We start from the raw sequence: 9442 nt of genomic DNA on the forward strand, positions 1-9442 counted from the left end.
TAAATTGAAGACATGGCTTACATTTGTTTAAACCTATCAAGTAGATATTTATTCTACATAAACTACAGTTTATCATCCTGTTTGCAGAAGCTCTCCTAAGACCATGGGGAGTTTAGCAAGACCATAGGAGTTGCAGAACCAGATTCTGACTTCTTCAGTTATCATTACCCTGAATGCTGTCTTACTTACTTCCTGTGTGGGATATGTCCCCTAAGGTGCCTTACCCCACCCTCACTCACTGTTCTTTAGGGAAACAAAGAAACAAGGACACTAAACCTCCTACCACCTTTCTTTCCTGCCTCCAGCTTGTTTATTAGACTATAAACTTCCTGAGGGCAAACTTCAACCAGGGCCAGACTGCAGGTCTCCTTGGATTTTTAACAAAGAAGCAATACAAGCACTTTAGGACTGGAGGTAGCCCCTTCTCTTCTCAGAGATTTTTGCAGAGATCAAATTGTTCAGAAAATCAAAATAAGTTGCCACATTTGGGAAACTGTCATCTCTGCCAAATCACGATCACTCTATAAGGAAAAATTGATTTTTTTCCAAGTTAAGTCCTCAGTGTACCTTAGCTGAGGTTATTTCTTTGTAAGCAGAATTCAATACATGTCATGGCAAAAATAAATTGAAGACATGGCTTACATTTGTTTAAACCTATCAAGTAGATATTTATTCTACATAAACTACAGTTTATCATCCTGTTTGCAGAAGCTCTCCTAAGACCATGGGGAGTTTAGCAAGACCATAGGAGTTGCAGAACCAGATTCTGACTTCTTCAGTTATCATTACCCTGAATGCTGTCTTACTTACTTCCTGTGTGGGATATGTCCCCTAAGGTGCCTTACCCCACCCTCACTCACTGTTCTTTAGGGAAACAAAGAAACAAGGACACTAAACCTCCTACCACCTTTCTTTCCTGCCTCCAGCTTGTTTATTAGACTATAAACTTCCTGAGGGCAAACTTCAACCAGGGCCAGACTGCAGGTCTCCTTGGATTTTTAACAAAGAAGCAATACAAGCACTTTAGGACTGGAGGTAGCCCCTTCTCTTCTCAGAGATTTTTGCAGAGATCAAATTGTTCAGAAAATCAAAATAAGTTGCCACATTTGGGAAACTGTCATCTCTGCCAAATCACGATCACTCTATAAGGAAAAAGGTTGATTTTTTTTTTAAGGAAAGAAACAGGGAGCAAGGGAGAGGAGGAAAGAAAAGAAAAAGAAAGGCTTGAAGAGAGGCAGCAACAAGACCTTTGGATCTGAGACAGGTAGAGGGCTCACTTAATATTTTCTTCTGTCTCTGCAACCCTTGGTGACTCCTTGCTGCCAGTGTATTGGTGGAATATATATATGCAGTCCTGTTGAACTTGATAATGCCAAGGAGGTGGCCATTGTCCCTGCAAGATTCAGCAGGATAACTTAGCATCTGGCTACTAAACAATGGCAAAGGGAAGAAATTATAGCTGGTAAATAATTTCTGAACATCGAGGCATCCAGAAAAGATCTCTTTTCTAGCTTTCTCATAATGGCCCTTCTTCTCCCCTGTCAATTAGAACTGAGGATCTGCACATTTCTCCATCTTTTACTGCAGACTAATAGGCTGGAACTTCTTTGCAAGGCCAGAGTACACATTCACCTGCTGGCCTTTCTTATCCAGAAGAGATGCAGATGAGATGAGTCAAAGTGGGTGGACAGGAGCAAGGAGCTGGCAGCTTCTCTGCAAACCCCTTGGTCCTGAGAGTGTAATGCTAAAGGTTAATAATAATCACAACAGGCAGCCCATCATTGCCTCTCTGTCTGGCTGAGAGGTTTACAACTTAAACTCATGGCAGGGGGAGAAATTGGCTCAATCACTTGGAGTAATGGTACATGGAGAGCCAGTTGGGCATGACTGCTATTTAACTCAAGGAAACCAGGCTGCCGCGCTTAACGTACGTACACACTAATAAACACGTCATGCTACGAGGTGAAAATTAACACCACCCTCTGCCCACCCAGCCTGCTTGCCTCATTCTCCACTGAATAAAAGGGACCAGCCTGGGAGAACGGGGTCACAAACAGTTATGCTCAGCTACAAGCAGAAGCCAAGAATCACAAATCACACTTCATTCTTTAAAAGAGATTGAAAATTAATCTATCACAAGGTTCTCATCCTACATATTTGTAATAAGGCACCCAGAAAGGTGGTAGAGGGAGGGTGGAAAGAATATGCAACATTAATACTAAATACCAAATAATCTCTCAAGTCTCTTGGTATCTGTTTTGATTTTGGGGAAGGGACTCGCTGTTTTGCCCAGGTTGATCTTGAACACTTGGGCTCCAGTGATCATTCCATCCTGGACTCCCAGAGCTGGCACTATAAGCAAACACATGATGTCTGGCTTTCAGGTCTTTTTATTGTGGGCTAAGCATATGTTGTGCATCCTTCTAGTGCCTCTAGTGAGGTGATTACTGTTAATGCCCTAGCTTACAGATGAAGACTTTGCAACCCACAGACTTGAAGTAATTTTTCTGAGCTCACTCAGGACCTATGTGGTAAGACACAGAACTCAATAGAGACTATATTCTTTCTTTCTTTCTTTCTTTTTTGGTACTGGGGATCGAACTCAGGACCTTGCGCTTGCCAGGCAGATGTGGTGCCACTGAGCTGAGTTCCTAGCCCTCTGAATATAGACTAAATTGGAGCCCAGGGGTCTAGGCTCCTCCCATCTTGGCTCTGCCATCATCATCCCTCAGCTTCCAAAGTATCTATGCCCCTTGGGTCAAGTCACAGAAAGGGAAAGGGAATTCAGGGCTCCATTCAGGAGTTTTTATGGATCAGCCCTGGAAGTGGCACAGGGACTTCTGCTCGCAGTCCATGGAGCAGAACTTAATCATATGTCCTGCACCTAACTACAGGGGAAGCCTGAACATGTAGTTCCAGATGTGCTCAGGAAAAAGTCTTGGAATAGCTGCCACCCCGCAGAGGAATAAAGTAACTCTGGTGCACATCTCATTGGCCAGTTCTGGGTTCAGACAGCAGTCCTCCACCCACAGGAAACTGCTGAACTCAGAGCTGTTTGGGATTGGGATGACGAGCCCATCGTGGGAGTAATGAGCAATGTGATGAAAATCAACTAATTTCAATTCAATTCAGTGCAATTTAATCAATACTTATCAAAGGTTCCAGGATATTGAGAAAGGCCTAGGTCTAGGTCACTGGGTAAAACATGAACTCAAATGGAACCAGTTATATCTTCCACGTGTTGTATACAATTAAGTTCAACAGATATTGTCAGCCTTTACCTAAATCCCATTGATCTTTTAGTGGTGGAAACCCTATAGCTACAGAGAATTCTGCTTTCAATGCTTGAGTGCAGGATGGCTCCCCCTCTCCTTGATTCATAAAGCACTTGTTGTCTGTCATCCACTCTATTCACTCACTCATGTATACATATGCGCATGCACTTGGTTCATCCACACACATCACATCTCCCCGGCCCGACAGTGTGCTTGGCTCTGGCTCTGGGACTGGGAGTGGGGATGCTAAATTGAACAGGACTGGAGTCCGGCCTCCCAGAAACACACTGGTGGGGGTGGTCAGCGGCACATAACTCATTCAGATACAAGGCAGATGGTGGTAAATACTATGATAAATGTTCAGACAGTGCTAAAGGAGTTACGGAGGAGGGAGAAATTAATGCTGACTGGGGGTGGGGTGGAGAAGATTACATCAAAGATGTAGCAATGGCCTCTAAAGGAGACAAATGAACCTGGTCTGGTGAGGGAGTCTGAGCGAGAGTGTCTCGCTTAGAGCCCACCACAGCCTTCACTCCAGGGGCATCTTCCAGAATTCTACCCACCTGGCCCTGAGGGGAAAACAGTGAGCTCTTCTGTAGGCAGAAGCCAAAGGCTGCCTGCCCATCATGGTATTTTAAAAATTCATGCAAATTTGGAATTCCATTCTACAAGATATTAGCGTTTGTTTTACTATCATCATTTTAATATAATTGGCTTAAATTACCTGTCTTTGAGTAAAATAATTTCATCTTGTGGCATGTGTACCCCTGACATATCATTTCTACTGGCAGAGAAAGTTCTTCAGAAATTCAGCATCGGAGAGGGTGACTGGATATTGAGCTTTCACTTATCTTGTACCTTGCCTTTTATTCCCACCAGGATAAATGAAGTTAGTCATGCATCATGCAGTAATAGGATTGATTCATTGTGATAATGCATCATCAGGCAGTTTTGTCATATGAATGTCATAGTCTTTACATAAACTCAGATGGCTACAATATCACTAGCTCAGATTGTCTTTTGTTTTGTTTTGTTTTTTGATACTGGGGATCAAACTCGGGACCTTTTGCTTGGAAAGCAGGCTACAGAACCATTGAGCTTAATCCCTGGCCCTCATATTGCTTTTGGGACAATCATTATGTATGTGGTCCATCATTAACCAAATTTTTGCTACAATGTACATGGCCATATTGTGCATTAAGGACTGTCTGCTGGTCATGCCATGTTCTGTGAACAGAAAACATAAATGACCATGTGGGTGAGGCCTGTATTAAATTAATGAAGTGCATTTCCACACTTCTTTCACATCGGGGGAAAAATATATAAAATAGCACATCTTCATAGAGGATATGGAGTTGTATTTCTAGATTGCGGTACCCTCAGTAGCATCTCCAGGCATGAAATGTCCCCCTGCATGGCTGTCCCCCCAAATGCCCTCTTAGCTTTGTCCATAACTACGGCACCGGTCCTGTTATAAAACAGCAGCGGTGGGCTGACATCCATCACATGAAACAACTCAAAAGTTAAACACCATAAGAAAATGTTACATGTTTTGCCCTCTTCCTGGCCCCCCCAAACAAAGAAACACCAGAGTGTTTTTAAAAACACCTCTGTTTCCCCATGAAGACTGGGGCCTAATTTTCACCGTGGTTCCTGGGGATTTGGCTGTGGGACTCCTGTCACTTATAATGGTTGCCAAACCATTATAATGAGTGCTTCATTTCATGCGCACTCTATGGAAAATGTACCCCTCGAAAGCTACAAAATTTTAATTTTGGAATTGAGGCTGTTTTTCTGAGAACAAAGCAGATTTCCAGAAACACCAAAAACTATTCAGTGTTGGCCTGGGGCCTGTGTGTGTATGTGAATGTGAAAGGGAGAGAATGCTTTTCTCTAACTGCAGATGCCCCTTTCAAAGACAACAGCATTAAAGCATTATGCCCGATAGCTGACAGCAGTGGTTGCTATGGCTCACCCCAAAGCTTTGTGAGGAACACCATAAAACCTGGCACATGGCTTGTGACACCCAGTGAAACACTGTGCTTTTCCATAATAACCTGAGCCCTGCTGCCTGTCATTAAGGGACCTCTCTTATTAAGCATCTCTTTTTTAAATGGCTGCCATCATCTGGTCCCAGTGTACATTAAATCCCATTATAATTATAAACACACTTCCCCATAACATCCGTTGCAGATCTCATCCACACTGCCGACCCCCTCAGGGCATCTTTGCACTAATAACAACTCAGATTTGCTGTTTGAGTTGACAACATTAGGTCCCAACACCATTCACAATATGCTGGGAAGAGAGAGAAGAAAACGTGTTTTCATTCTCAGTCACAAAGATCCTAGGATCACAGTGACCAAGATCTCCAGGGCAAAACAAGTGATCCCTCTGTCTTTCTTTGAGAAGTCACTCTGTCTTTAGGTGAGAAGAAGGGCATATGAGGAACCTGGAGGCAAAGCACAGGTGTGGACACACCACTGACCAGGTCTCTGAGGGGGAAAGACAGGATGCAAATTGCTCATCTAAAGAACCATCTTCTGATTTAGTTTTCTGGGCCACAATCAGAACATGTGAATCACCTGATGTTCCCCTCCTGTTTTCTGAAGGGGGCACCTATGAAACGACATCAAAGAATTAAATTTTTTAAAAACAACAACAAAAAAAAAGAAGAAAGAAAAGTGTCCACTTAGGCACACCCTACCTCCATCTAATTTTTGACATTACTTGCATCTATATAGGTATCCAGAACAGCTATCTGAGGGACTGCAAGATTATGGGAAACTTTGCCTCCACAAAAGGATACAATAGCTTGTGCCTTTCTGAGAGTCTTCACTGAGGTAAAGATTTTTACCAGTCCCAAAGTCACTGGGAAATATTAGTGGCAGAGGAAAACACATCTTTCCTCTCAGGGCCTTCCTGCCTCTCTCCTTGAGCATGCTTCATTCCCCATTCTACAAAGTTTTTGGGAAATGCAAAGTAGTTCCCCTAAACACAGGGATACATGATTTACCTATCATAATAGGAATGCTTCTTTTTAAAATAAAAAATTAAAACTATCTTCCAAATGAGATGAAACAAAACAAAGTTGTAACTTCTCATTCACTAATGCTCAAAAGACCTGTTACCAGGCTGGGGATTTAGCTCAGGGGCTCAGTGGTTCCACTATTTGCTTCACAAGCACAAGGCCCGGAGTTCGATCCCCAGTACCAAAAACAAAACAAAACACAAAAATCCACCTATTACCTTCTTCCTGAGTATCTGCTTAGTTGACATTTTATTGTAATTCAAAATTATTCCCTCTCCAACTTCTGCCTGAGACTCTGTAGAAGAAAGGAATATTTAGAGATTCTAGGTGATCTACTTAGCTGTTGAGTAAACTGAGAGCCATTTAATCCTCAGCTTCATGGGCTGCTGCATGACCCGGCCTCAGAATAAGAAGGAAAACTAAAGCCTTGTTTCTCCGATGTGTTTCAGTAGAGGCTGTGTACTCTAGAAATGAGCTTGAGCTGTGCAGTCAGAATGGTCTGATTTGAGGAATCAGCTCTAGCATTTAATAGATCTACAGCCTTGGGCAAGACACTTGACCTCTCTGAGCCTCAGCTTTCATTTTTTCTTCTTCTTTTCTTTCTTTCTTTTGGTACTGGAGATCCGACTCAAGACCTTGCACTTACAAGGTGGGCATGGTGCCACTGAGCTAAATACCCCACCAACCTCAGCTTTCTTTGTTTAGAAATGGAGAAAATAATAGCACCTGCACTAACAGCATAGTTATAAGGATTAGCAAAACATAGGCAATGTGTTGAGATTTGTGGAGCTATTATCCCCACTGTCTCCTTCCTGTATGGTCCCTTGGAACTGATACACACCAACTGAGCTCTCAACCCCGGCAAGGAGGCAAGGGAAGAGTTTTACAGTGGCATTCCATTGGGTCAGCTCCTCTAGTCCCATCTCCAGCATGACCTCACCTAAAACTGAGATCTTACTTTTAGGAGAGGTGTATTCCAGTTTTCCTTATCATATTCTTCAGGAAAAAAGAGAGGGAGGGAGGGAGAGTTAGTGAGAGAGGTTAAATTTCTCCTTGTAATTTTCCATCATGCTTGTTTTTAGGTGCCACCATATGAAATCTCTGAACTGAGGATTCTCATCAGTCTTTCCAGGACCAAGGACACAGCTCTGGCTATAAATGGTGCCAGTTTTGGTGGGGGAGCTGCTGCTGCTTTATCTGGGCCCAATAAACCTTATCAAACTGCTGTGCAGCCAGCCTTCAGCTCTAAGTGGAAATGCTCAGAGCCCAAGGCTGGCACTCAGCCCACAACCTCGCCTGCCGTCTCCTTTTTTGTTACCTTCTCCACCTCTTAAATTCAGGCATTAATCTCTCTTTAACACTTACTAACAAGGACTAGACTTTTTAACGGGCAGAGTTTATGAAGCAAGGGAGATTTTTACATAGAATGAATATGGGGGGGCAGGGCAATGGAAGGATAGTTCTTTCTCTACTATTGTTTCCAGAGATGATTCTCTCTTTCTCTGATTTGACGATTAACACATAAGGATCAAGGGTTAATGGTGTGCTTCTCTTACTACGGTGCTGGGGAGAGATTGGTACATGGATGCACAGCAGAAGCGCAACAAGTTTAATGATTCGTTCCATTTCACTGGTGAGGCATGGTGAAAATCTTCCATTCTTGGTCTCCTTACAGACCAGTTCTTCCTTAGCTTTCTTTAAATCCTTTTTACTCTTACAGTACATTATATATATACTGAATAGAACTGCTCATTTTTGGTTACCAAATGCAAACGAGGTAAGTGGACTCTCCCGGCCCCGTGCGTTTTTTGACATTGTATCCACTAGGGGATGACCTGATTACTTCCCTGGCTTCTCTGGGCTGACTCCTGCTGTTCTGAGCACTTTGCCTGCGGGAGGGAGGCTGGTGTGTCCATTGCTGGGATGGAATGTCCTGTCTTTGGGTCTACCCATTAGCAGCTCTTGTGAGCCGGGATCAGTTCCCATCTGTAAAACTCTGCCACCTGGCCTTCGGCGGAGTTTGCCTTTATTGGGCCTCTGTCCGCTACAGCTCTTGGGGTTTAACTTTCAGTCTGGGGCAACGCCAAGAGGCGCGCCTCAAGATATGATTCTATGTGAGTCCTGCAGGAAACCTTTGGCTCACTGGCCAGTCAAGAATACAGCGTGTTCTAAGGACTCCACGAGGGACGCCCCAAATTGTTTAAACAGCGGGACCTCGGGGATGGTTGTGCTGAATCCCCTGGATGGCGCTGTCCGCCACGTCCCCACCCTGTCGCTCCACTCTGGTACTTTAGTCAAAGGCTACAGCCAAGGCTTGAACTACCGGCAGGGCTTTTCACCTCTGGTTCCCTACCTGCGCCCAGCTGCCCTGGGTGGGGGTGGAGGAGCTTTCCGCAACCGAGGAAGGGCAGTTTCTTTGGTGGAACTATCCTGGGTTTAGCGATCTCAACCCCACCCTCTAGAGGGGCCTGCGGGCTGAGAGGAAGACGCACTTTTGAGCGGCCCAGAGCTTTATCCACGTTTCCAAACGAGCCCCTAAGATTGCGCTGAGCAGGCGCGGCTTCTCGGCGACAGCTACCACCCGCGTTACTTGGAGGTGCTTGGCGGAAGGGACGCCCAAAATCCGGAGGGAGGAAAGTTTCTGTCAGGCCTTGACATCGTACGCTAGGGATCGCGACAGCTAAAATAGGGTGTCTGCGCCCTGCCAGGGTCTCCCGGACCTCCTGCCATCTGGTTCACTTAAGCCCGAGAACGCTGCGCCACGAGACTTTCGGAAATCAGGATGCTTATGCCGGAAGGCAGGCAGCTGAAAAGCTGAGGCCTGGGTTTGGGTTGGGAAAATGACCTTTTAAAGCCAATGTCGAGGATATTAGGGATGATGCCGGGAGCCTCTAGGAAAAGCGAAAAGCGAGATGACACTCACTAAATTGGGCCAAACACTGAAACGAGGGGCAAAACTCTGCGCTTGAGCACCAGAGGGGGTAAACAAAAGCCGTGGAAATTAAAAACTTGAGGCAAGGCGGGAACAGCTCCTTGCCCCTGGTGCACCATTGAAGGCTCCAAGTCTCTTGCACTCCTTCCTACTAGCGCCTTCTGTCCTCTCCACTTAGCGGGTGAGCTGCTGGAGCCAGCAGCA

The sequence above is a fragment of the Fukomys damarensis genome, unplaced genomic scaffold (assembly GCF_012274545.1).
Source record: "Fukomys damarensis isolate Sample0158 unplaced genomic scaffold, DMR_v1.0_HiC HiC_scaffold_16, whole genome shotgun sequence".
NCBI lineage: Eukaryota > Metazoa > Chordata > Mammalia > Rodentia > Bathyergidae > Fukomys > Fukomys damarensis.